The 11,216-nt window shown below is 38.1% G+C and overlaps 1 long non-coding RNA gene across 1 annotated transcript in view; it reads left to right on the top strand.

The window, feature by feature from the left end:
* LOC139183905 (uncharacterized) overlaps positions 1-2,966 on the top strand; it is a 249,148-nt gene extending 246,182 nt beyond the window's left edge. The window contains exon 4 of the long non-coding RNA XR_011567409.1: positions 2,676-2,966. This is a non-coding gene — a long non-coding RNA (uncharacterized lncRNA). The remainder of the gene's footprint in view (positions 1-2,675) is intronic.
* The last annotated feature ends 8,250 nt before the right edge of the window (positions 2,967-11,216 follow it).

Genomic DNA, 11,216 nt, shown 5'->3' on the forward strand with positions numbered 1-11,216 from the left:
CCTAGAATCGATAAGAACCACACACACACAAGCCAACCCCTTTGCCTTCCAAACCCATCTACAAAATACAAATGCTCCAGTTAGTGTATTTTTTAAAAGTAGACATTTTATTACACCGCAGTATTTCCTTCTTTTTCTCTGTGGTATCATTTGAAGTCTGCTTTTTAAAACAGAAGTTGAACAAATGAATCCTTCTGTCCTCACTTTCAGTTGTCAGCGGTGCTTCAGTGTGAGATGAAATAAATTGCCAGCCCTTTCATCTTCTATAATCAGCGCCGCACAGCTGAGCACACCCACAGCCCTGCATGCTGCCTCTGCCAGCGCTTATTCTGTGTGGAACGGGAAGTCTTTGTTAGTGCCACATTTCCAATGCTCGACACAGGAGAGGGTTTATTTTGGTTCCTTCTTTCCTTTCTTGCTTCCTTGCGTCTTCCACCTCCGTTCTCCCTGCGTGCACAACTAACGTGCAGTCCATTTTCTGTAGGAAAAAAAGTTCCTAGTGAATGACATTATTTTTTAAAAAAAGATACATCTAACATAGCTTTTTATTCCCCCACCGTGCAACACAGTCATAGTTAACATCATTGCCTAAGTCATATAAATATGGATGAAGCTGACAAATTGAAGATTACTTTTAGGAACCTTAAACCATACCTATACCTTTTACCATGTTAGAGTTCTACGTTTTTAAAAACATAGAAGCAACATATTTATGTTTATAACCCCAAGGCAGAGCATGTATAAGGGCAACTCATGGCAGTCTAGATGGTGTCTTCCAGCGCCCAAGGTCTAGTAGGGAACAGAGCAGAGGATAACAGCTTGATGGAGGCCATACTATGCTTAGTCACTCAGTCGTGTCTGACTCTTTGTGACCCCGTGGACTGTAGTCTGCCAGGCTTCTCTGTCCATGGCGATTCTCCAGGCAAGAATACTAGAGCAGGTTGCCATGTCCTCCTCCAGGGAACCTTCTCCACCCAGGGATTGAATCCAGGTCTCCTGCCTTGCAGTCAGATTCTTCACCATCTGAGCTACCAGGGAAGCCCTGCTTGATGGAGGGGTTTGAGACAAATACTTTACGGTTTGGGGTAATTTTTCATTTGTTTTGCCTTGAACCAGTTTCTTTCAAGACTATTCTTTATATGCCTCTGGTGGGGACATCAGTAGCTGATTCCTGCTTCTTCGTTTCTTCCTCCTCCTTTTCCTCCCACTTGGCAGCCCTACTGATACTTGCTGACTAGTTACTGGGCATCAGGCACTGTGCTGCTGCTGCTGCTGCTGCTAAGTCACTTCAGTCGTGTCCCACTCTGTGTGACCCCATAGACAGCAGCCCACCAGGCTCCCCCGTCCTTGGGATTCTCCAGGCAAGAGTATTGGAGTGGGGTGCCATTGCCTACTCCAATGCATGAAAGTGAAAAGTGAAAGTAAAGTCGCTCAGTCGTGTCCGACTCTTAGCGATCCCATGGACTGCAGCCCACTAGGCTCCTCCGTCCATGGGATTTTCCAGCCAGGAGTACTGGAGTGGGGTGCCTTCTCCGGGCACTGTGCTAAATGCCTTCTATTCATATATATTTGTTAAATGTATTAACTTAGCTACTAGCACAACAAAATGATGATAGGGACAATTTATTACCTCCATTCTCTGGATGAGGAAACTGAGGCACAGGTTGGCTGAAAAATTAGTCTTAACATCACTCAGTGGTAGAACCAAGATCCAAACTGGGTAGTCTGTTGCCAGACTGCTGCTTTTATCCATTAATGGTGTACTCTCGTGCAGCAATCAGGGTGAGCAGATGACTTGTATCCCAGCCACCCTGAGATTAGTTCAGGGCTGGGCATGCAGCCCAAGAGGAGTGGGATGGTGCAAATACAGAAGCGCACATGCTGTCTTCCTGAAGCATTTGTACAGCTGGCAGGATGGGTCTCTTGGGCTGATAGGAGATGTCATGTCCATCATATGCAAAGATAAAACTCTAATGATATTTATCAAATTCTGTCCAGCTGTCCCTGAATTCAATTTACCTTGGGATGTTTTTGTCCTTGGCTTTAACGTGAGCCAATAAATTCCTTTTTGTTTGCTCAAGCCAACTACATTTGGATTTCTCTCACTAAGAGAGCAAAGATTATTGAGTTATAGAGGGGGAAAAAGCCGACTTTCCAAAAATTCCTGAGCAACGCTGGATGTTCCCATGCTGTGGCCACCCTCCACGCCATGGTCATCTCCAATCTAAACAGACTCTTAAAAACAATAGCGTCCACTCAGCTAAGCCACTTAGTTCTTAAAAAGAGGCTTTTAAAAATAAGAGGGTATGCAGGAAATGTGTATTGATCTTTTAATTTGAGCTTATAAATTTAAATTTTATCTCAAGTGGAAAGGGACCAGAAAAGAATTAATGTTTTCTAAGCCACTTTCTGGTGGCTTAGAGACCAATAGTACTTGAAAACCAGTTAAAACAACAGCAGGTGAGAAAAGGCAATTCACAGGGAACATCTTTCTCTGGAGGGCTGCTGGACATCAACAAAAGGAAGTTATTTTTCCTTGGGCTTTCATTTAAATTAGCTTTTTCCTCAAGGCCAAATTCTCCCTATTTTTAAATAATTCTCAGTATGCAAATAAGGTGCATTGGGAAATATGAAATGAAAGTCTCTCATGGTTTCCTTTTAATATTCCTCCTCAGAATGCACCCATTTGGGATTACAGACAAGACCAGAATGATGACTGCTCACCTGAGCTCTGCAGAACTGCCTCGTTTTGTGAGAAGAAATTGTGTTGTGTTCATGTTGCATTCATCCCAGCACCAAACACTGCCTTGTACACCTCAGCAGCTAACACTGATGCAATGATTAATTTCGTGTGTCTGGGCAGGGGGGCGCCCAGATTAAACATTATTTCTGGGTGTGTCTGGGAAGGTGTTTCTAGGTGAGATGAGCCTTTGAGTTGGTGGATTCAATAAAATAGATGCCCCTTTGCAGTGTGTGAGGATCATCCAAACTCTTAAGGGCCTGAATAGACCAAAGATAGAGGATGGAGGATTCTACTCCCTTTTTCCTTTCTCACTACTTGAACTGTATCTCTCATCTCATCTTCTGCTGCCCTTGGACTGGGGTTTATACCATCAACAGTGCTGGCTCCCAGGCAAATGACCCCACTGGCTTTCCTAGGTCTCCAGCTTGCAGATGGCAGATCATGGGACTTCGCAGCCTCTGTAATCACATGAACCCATGCTTTAAATCTCCATTGCCCTCTCTCCCTCTCTCTTTCTATATATCTCTAGTTGTTTTTTTTTTTTTTTCTGTTGAGAATTCCTGACTAATGCAATTTATTAGGCATTTCCCACATCAGGACTTTTTAAAGAACTTTATGCACATCATTTTGTCTAACCTTATTTTCTCCTTTAATATGAGTACTGTTATTTCATCCCCATTTTACAGATGAGGAAACTGAAGCACAGAGCTCTTCAGTAACTTAGGCACCCACGTGTGAAGTAGTAAAGTAGTAAAGCTACCTGCTGGATTCGACCCAGCAGGTAGCTGTTAGCCTTTGTGTGAGGCTGATTCCTCTTGTATAACATGCTTAATAAATGTCTGTGGAACTGAACTGAAAATATTGAATTTACCATGTGCCTTGCCTAGGAAGAAAATAGGCCTTTTGTGTTATGAAAAATGAATTGCAACCCCAGGTTATAAGAAGTGGCCCCAGTCACAATTCCTGCATCCTCCTGAGGCTTTGATATCTCAAGATAACTCCAGTCCCCAGAATTACTTTACTTTACAGTATATACAATTAAATATTTATTAGGAAAATTAATATATTTAAATTTGTTTAAAATTAAGCTGACCACTAATAGCTCTGTTCATCAGTAGAGACATTATATGTTATTCTACAGCTTAAGAGCATTTTAATGGCTGATAAAATTGCTCCCTAGATCCTAGCTGTTTTCAGTTTTTGAAATTGTAGCTGAAGATACTCTTAATCATTCTTAAATGACCGACTGCTCACTATTGACCTCTAAATTGTTTAGTTGATCTTTACATTTGAGGAAAATAATAGAACTTCCCCAAAGGTAAGTTATTTACAGGACAAATATACTTTACACACTTGTGTATACATTTAAGACATAGATTGCTGTAGAATGAAAAGCAGTTTGAATACAACTAAATGTGTATTTAGCTGGTTTTGAGGGAAATGATCAAAAGATTTCACTGTCACAAAGTTGATTACAATAATGGTATTAATCAAGTGTTTTCCTATATAAATTGATTTTTTAAATCAATTTTTCAAAAATATTTTTATCTACTTCTGTTCTCTTGGGCTTCCCTGATTGCTCAGTTAGTAAGGAATCTGCCTACAATGCAGGAGACCCCGGTTTGATTCCTGGGTTGGGAAGATCCCCTGGAGAAGGAATAGGCTACCCACTCCAGTATTCTTGGACTTCCCACGTGGCTCAGCTGTTAAAGAATCCTCCTGCAATGCGGGAGACAGACCGGAGTTCAATCCCTGGGTTGGGAAGATCCCCTGGAGATGGAAAAGGCTACCTGCTCCAGTATTCTGGTCTGGAGAATTCCATGGATTGTATAGTCCACGGGGTCACAAAGAGTCAGACACAACTGGGTGACTTTCACTTTCACTTCACTGTTTTCTTAATGTTTCAATTTAGGGACAGATGTTTATGCATTCCTACCACTAAAATGTGTTAGCACAGTAGGCCTTTGAATAGATCTCTGATCATTTGGAGATTAAACATCAGTTAAGACTTTATCTAAACTCAAATTATTCCATCAAACATTTCTTAGCTATAAGTCAAAATGGAAGAACTGAAAAAAAAAAAAAAAAAAAACAAACCAGTGATTGTAAAACGAAGTTGTGGCCTCTGTATATACTTATAAAGTAATACGTAGTATATTCCAAATTCTTTGGGTAGAATGATGCTCTTGAATCATGATTTTCAAATGCATTTAAATATAGCAACAGCACTGTGTAATTGGCATTAACTGGACTTCCAGTCCAGGTAGATCCATGCTGAAATTGGGATAACTCTAGTATCTACTTTGGGGGATATTTCTATGCATTGTAAAAATAAGACAAAATATGCACTATTTTATCTATCTTTACTCTGAAAATTCTCTGGTCAGTTTTATAAATCTTATAAGCTCAATTGACCGAACATTATAAAATGGCAGTTCTGTGCAAGATAATGTGCTTTTGTGCTGTGAATGATACAATGATAATCAGACATAGATCTTATCTTTAGGGGCTTAATCAAAGGGTTGTTGTTCAACCGCTCATTCATGTCTGACTCTTTGCGACCCCATGAATTTCAACCAGGCTTCCCTGTCCTTCTCTGTCTCCCAGACTTTGCTCAAATTGAGGTCTATTGAGTCAATGCTGCCATCCAACCATCTCATCCTCTGCTGTCCCCTTTTATTCTTGCCCTCAATCTTTCCCAGCATCAGAATCTTTTCCAATGAGTCAGTTCTTTGCATCAGGTGGCCAAAGTATTGAAGCTTTAGCTTCAGCATCAATCCTTCCAATGAATATTCAGGGTTGATTTTCTTCAGGATTGACCGGTTTGATCTCCTTGCAGTCCAAGGGACTCTCAAGAGTCTTCTCCAGCACCACAGTTCAAGAGCATCAATTCTTTGGTGGTCAGCCTTCTTTATGATCCAACTTGTACATCCATACATGACTACTGGAAAAACCATAGGTTTGACTGTATGGATCTTTGTCAGCCAAGTGTGATGTCTCTGCTTTTAATCAAAAGGGACAGACAGGCAAAACCTTGATCATAAAATGTGTATGTGTTATCAAAGAGGTCAAAAGGCTATTACAGACAGAGGCAGAGAATAATTATTCTGATTGTGTGGAGAAAGTATGGCTTCAGGAAAGTAGCTGAATTTGGAGTAGACATAGATTTTGATAGGAAAAGAGGTGGTAGTGAGGACTTCCCATGAATGCAGCATCTTTTCACATGAACTCCAAAAATCATAGAGATTGGCGCAGGTGGGGGGAGAAGCACATAATGTATAGAAAAATCTGGATTATTGCTGGAGGCTTATATGCCAGCAGTTTCTGTTTATGACACCTTCCTATTACATGGCTTCTTGCTATGACTTTTTTGTGATAGTTGCTTAGTGTTAGTCGCTAAGTCATGTCAGATTTTTCGCAACTCCATGAACTGTATGTAGATCGCCAGGCTCCTTTGTCCATGGAATTCTCCAGGCAAGAATACTAGAGTGGGTTGTCATGCCCTTCTGCAAGGGATCTTCCCGACCCAAGGATCGAACTGGGATCTCCTGCCGTGCAGGCAGATATTTTACTGTCTGAGCCACCAGGGAAGGCCCTGACTTTAAATCATAGTAAATATACTTTGTCTTACTCAGCTTCCCAGTGTCTAAAAGTTTCCTCTTCTGATTTATAAAATGGAGGCAAAGCACTCACTCAGTTTCACACAGAAGCAGCCTGCCATTCTGAACTCACAGCTTTGTGAGTTCCGCTTTACTGTCCTACCGAGACTTGTCTTTCCTGGCAGACATAATTTAATAAGGCAGGGGCTACTTATGACTTTGTTGTTAGCACCATAGGAGTAGCTAGAATTGGAGTCTCACAGATTGAGATCCTCATGCCTTGAGATCCAAACTGGATAGTCTTAACTCTGAAATCCAGGATTAGTCCCTTCAAACTCACCAACTTGTCTCCCTTAACTGGCTGTGGGTGCTAGGAGTCAGCAGAGAAAGGGGAGTTGGAAGTGTAATCCTCAGAAAGGACACACTGTGACCCCTATACACTTTCTCCTTGTGCTGAAGATGTGCTTTGTTAGAACAGTGTATATATATATATTTTTTTAGAACAGTGTATTTTAATTCAACTTTTTTTTAAACATGGCCCTTGTCTCTTTGTAGCATCTGCATGATCTCTAGCTTATTCAAGGAGCCCAACGTTTGTATTTAACCTACAGTTGTTAACCTACAACTATAAATACCCATTAGGTTATTAACAGTGCTAATTTTATTTCTTAAGAGTGAGAAACTGAGTATGAAAATTGAAATTATTTCTAGAAGGTTGGCCAGGTGCAGCCACATTCCTTGATCTCAGTCACTGCTACCTCCTGAGCCCTTCAGTCCTCACAGTTTTAGGTCCATAGAACTCAGTGATCTTTGAAAAGTTTTCTGTGCCATTTTTCTTTTAAAATTGTGTTGCTAAGTTTCTCACATGAACAAACATTACAAGAACAGTTGTTTCAGTGACAAAATAGGGGATTTCAGGCTTATCATCAGCACATTTTTTCCACTGCAATGTCTTCAATAATTATTTTGTTCATTAGAAGTGAATTTTGTTATTGCCATCTAAAAGTAATATTTTTTGTTCCTCAAAACTGACAAAACACACACCTGGATGATTCCTCATTTTTACTTCATACCACTTCTTAGAAGTCTCTTGGTTTTCTTGGTCATCTTTGAATTTGAGTTTATAATTCTGTTTTTAACTCAGTTCAACACAAAGATAAACAGAAGAATTAAAATAGTTGTTGCCAGCAAAGCAGTCCACGGTCAAACAAGGTAGTTGTAGGTTCTAAATGTCATGAAATATGTTTTGCTACTCAAGTGGGGTAGATCCAAATGGAGAAAACTGCAGCATTCAAATATTTGTATACATAAGAATCATTAGGATGTTTGTCAAACATGAAGATTCCTGCTCTCATCTCTGTGTGCCAGTCTAGTAGATTTGGGTGGGAGACTGGAGTCTGCACTTTAATTTTTTACAACTTTTTCCCAGATGGTTCTGGTATAGTTGGGTTTGTAGAATATTTTGAGAAAAAAATGAAAAGGTACCTACTTATAATTAGCCTCTTAATATCCAATTTGAGGTTTATATTAAGTTAGTACTATAGGAGAAGAGAATGTTGATTTTTGTCACTTGTAACACAGAACTAAATCTGCCATTGAGGAAAACACTTAAGTTCACCCAGTGTTCTATGATTTGTCCTTCCAATGCATTTATGAATCAACTGGAAGCTCTTTGAAAATTTCCAATAGGCTGTGGACCACAGACTTTAAGAATCACTTTTCTTAGTTGTCTTAAAATTATGGCAGGATGCCCAGAAGCTGGTATTTAACAACCATGGAAATGTATCTACTTAAAATCTTACAAGTAAAAACAACTTTAGGAAGCCAGTTCCCACTTTGGCATTTGGCACAGGATGGAAGTTTCACATCCACACTGGAGATCCTCATTCAAAGACAGAGACATTTCAATATTTACATTAATTTCATTTACTAAAAATAACAGCCAAAGAATGTGCAGCTGAAGTTGATCCCTGGCGGCATTTAGTTTGTTTATACCCTGTCTTGGCTTTGCCCATTATCTGTGTCTGCAGCCTTTGCACATACTTAGAGGAGCCACACAGATTATAATCTAATTATAGGGAAGTATAAAAACAAATATTTCTGCAAGCAAATGCAAAAATATTTTAAAGTCAACAAAAGCTATAATTGTTCAAATTGAAAAGCAGCAAGTGAGTAAGCAAATACAGACAACAGTATAAAATTATGTGACCTCAGATGATTTCTATATTTCATTTTTATAGTCTTAACAACATATTTTGTTGTTGCAGAATAACTGACACACAAAAACTGAACAAATTTTAAAGTATACATTTTCAGTTTCAGACATGTGTACACCTGTGACACTACTGGTGCAGTTGTGCGCAGTGCACACTTTGATTTCTCTTGTCCCAGTTTGTGCTATTTTTGTCATAAAGTTTACTTTTATGTATGTTATAAACCCACTACATTATTTTCATTTTTGTTTAAACAGTTATCTGCTACAGAGATTTAAATGACAAGAAAAGTATAATCTATCCATTTTCAGATTTTAAAAAATTTCCCTTGAGTTTTCCTATTTGACGCATGAATTCTTTAGAAATGTGTTGTTCAGTGTCTAGGTGTTTGAAGATTTAAAAATTACCGTTCTAAAAAAAATAATCTTTCTGGTTTTGATTTCTAGTTTTATTCTCTGGTGCTTGAAGAATACAGTTTGCACAACTTTAATTATTTTACATTTGTGGGCCAGTACAGAGTCTGTCTTGGTATATGTTATATATATTCCATGGACACTTGAAGAGCATGTATGATCTGCTCTTGTGAGGTGTAGTGCTCTATGAAGATGTTGATTAGATTCTGTTGATTGGTGGTGTTGAATTCTCTGTTCTTGCTGAAAGAACAAATTCTCTGTTTCTTACAGAAAATGTACAGCTGTTCTGTCGGTTATTGGGAGAGTGGTGGTGAAGTATTCATTGTGCATTTGTCTTTTTCTCTTTTCAGTTTTGCTGAAATATATTTTGTAGCTCTGTTGCTTGGTACATACACATTTAAGATTGCTATGTCATCTTGGTCTGTTGACACTTTCATTATTGTTTAATGTTCCTATTTGGGACTGGTGTGTGTTTGTTTGTTTTACTTTGAGGTGTATTTTATTTAATGTTGATATATCCTATCTTGCTTTCTTTTTATTGATGCTATATTACATTTGTTCTATCTTAATTTACAACCTAACTATGTCACTATGTTTCTAGTGAGTTTCTTATGGATAGTGTATAGTTGGGTGATTTAAAAAAAATCAACTCTGCCAGTCTCTCTCTTTTAATTAATATATTTTAAATATTTAAATTTAATGTGATTAATGATATATTTGGGCTTCAGTCTGCCATTTTATATTTTGTTTTTTATTTGTTCTTTCTGTTACATTTATCTCCTTTCCTTTTCCTGCCTTCCTGTGGGTTACTAGAATATTTCTTAGAATTTTTCTGGAGTTATTTAGTTCATGTTTTTCAGTGTATCTCTTTGATAGGTAGGTAGTTAGGTAACTATGTCTATCCATCCATCTGTGTCTCATTGCAATGTACTTGTCATTTTATCATTTTGAGCAAAATATAGAAATCTTACCTCCCTTTATGTCACTCTACTTTCTACTACTTATAATTATCTTAACTATTTCCTCTTTATATATTTAGACCCACTTTAGACAGTGTTATGATTTTTGCTTCAACTGTGACACACACTTTAGCAAACTCAAGAGGAGAAGCAAAATCTTTTATATTTAGCCATAGTTTTGCTTTCTTCCTTCCTGATGGTTTCTGTGTTTTATTGTTTATTATGAATTTAAGTTTTTCTTTTAAGGTAGGTCTGTTGGAGGCAAATTATCTTAGTTTTTCTTCATCTGAATGCTTTGATTTTACCTTCTTTACTATGGAGTATTTTTGCTGGGTATAAGATTCTAGGTTGACAGGTATTCTTTCAGCATTTGAAAATCATTATGCCACTTCCTTCTGGCCTCAGTGATTAATGACGAGAAGTATGCTGTCATTTGAGTAGTTTTCCTTTATAGATGTTATTTTGCTAGTTTCTTTCAAGAATTCTTATCTTTACATTTCAGAAGTTTAATTATGATATTTGGTTTTATCCTGTTTGGAGTTCACTCTGATTCTTGAATCTTTATGGTCGTGTATTTTGCCAGATTTCATTAAGTTTTCATGCATTATTTTTTTGAGCACTTTCTCCACCTTGTCCTCTTTTTCCTCTCTGTACTCATCACACAAATAACTGAGGCTGTCTTCATTTTTACTTTTCAGTCTGTTTTCTCTCTGTGGTTCAGAGTGGATAATTTCAGTTTTCCTCTATTCTAGATCACAAGTTCTTTTCTATGTCCACTCCATTTCGCTCTAGAGCATGTTTACTGAACTTTTATTTATATTATTATGTTTTTAAAGCTCTAAATTTCTAGAGCTGAAATTTCTAGAGTTGTTCTTTGTATCTCATATTTGCAGAAACTTTGTATTTTTTTGACAAGGTTCTCTATTTTTTCCTGTTTTCAGCATATTCTTAATTCTCTTAGTTAAAGCATCTTATCTGGGCTGGTTTAAAATCTGTGCCTGATAATATTAACATCTCTGCAGTCTCAGTGCTGTGATCCATTCACTGTCTTTTTTTATTCTGTTTTGAGATTTTCCGGTGTCTTGACATGATGAGTGATTTTCAATTTAAACCTATGTATTTTTGTTTTATGTTATTAGATTTGGGTCTCATTTAGACTTTCCATTTTATATTTCTTTCTTCACATTACGACGGACAGAGCGAGGGGCAACACTGCCTTATCAGGATGAGGAGGGTAGGAGTTTTAGCTTCCCACCTGGTCTCTGGAGACATCATGGGGAGAGGAGACT

Source organism: Bos indicus, chromosome 7, assembly GCF_029378745.1.
Source record: "Bos indicus isolate NIAB-ARS_2022 breed Sahiwal x Tharparkar chromosome 7, NIAB-ARS_B.indTharparkar_mat_pri_1.0, whole genome shotgun sequence".
NCBI classification, from domain to species: domain Eukaryota; kingdom Metazoa; phylum Chordata; class Mammalia; order Artiodactyla; family Bovidae; genus Bos; species Bos indicus.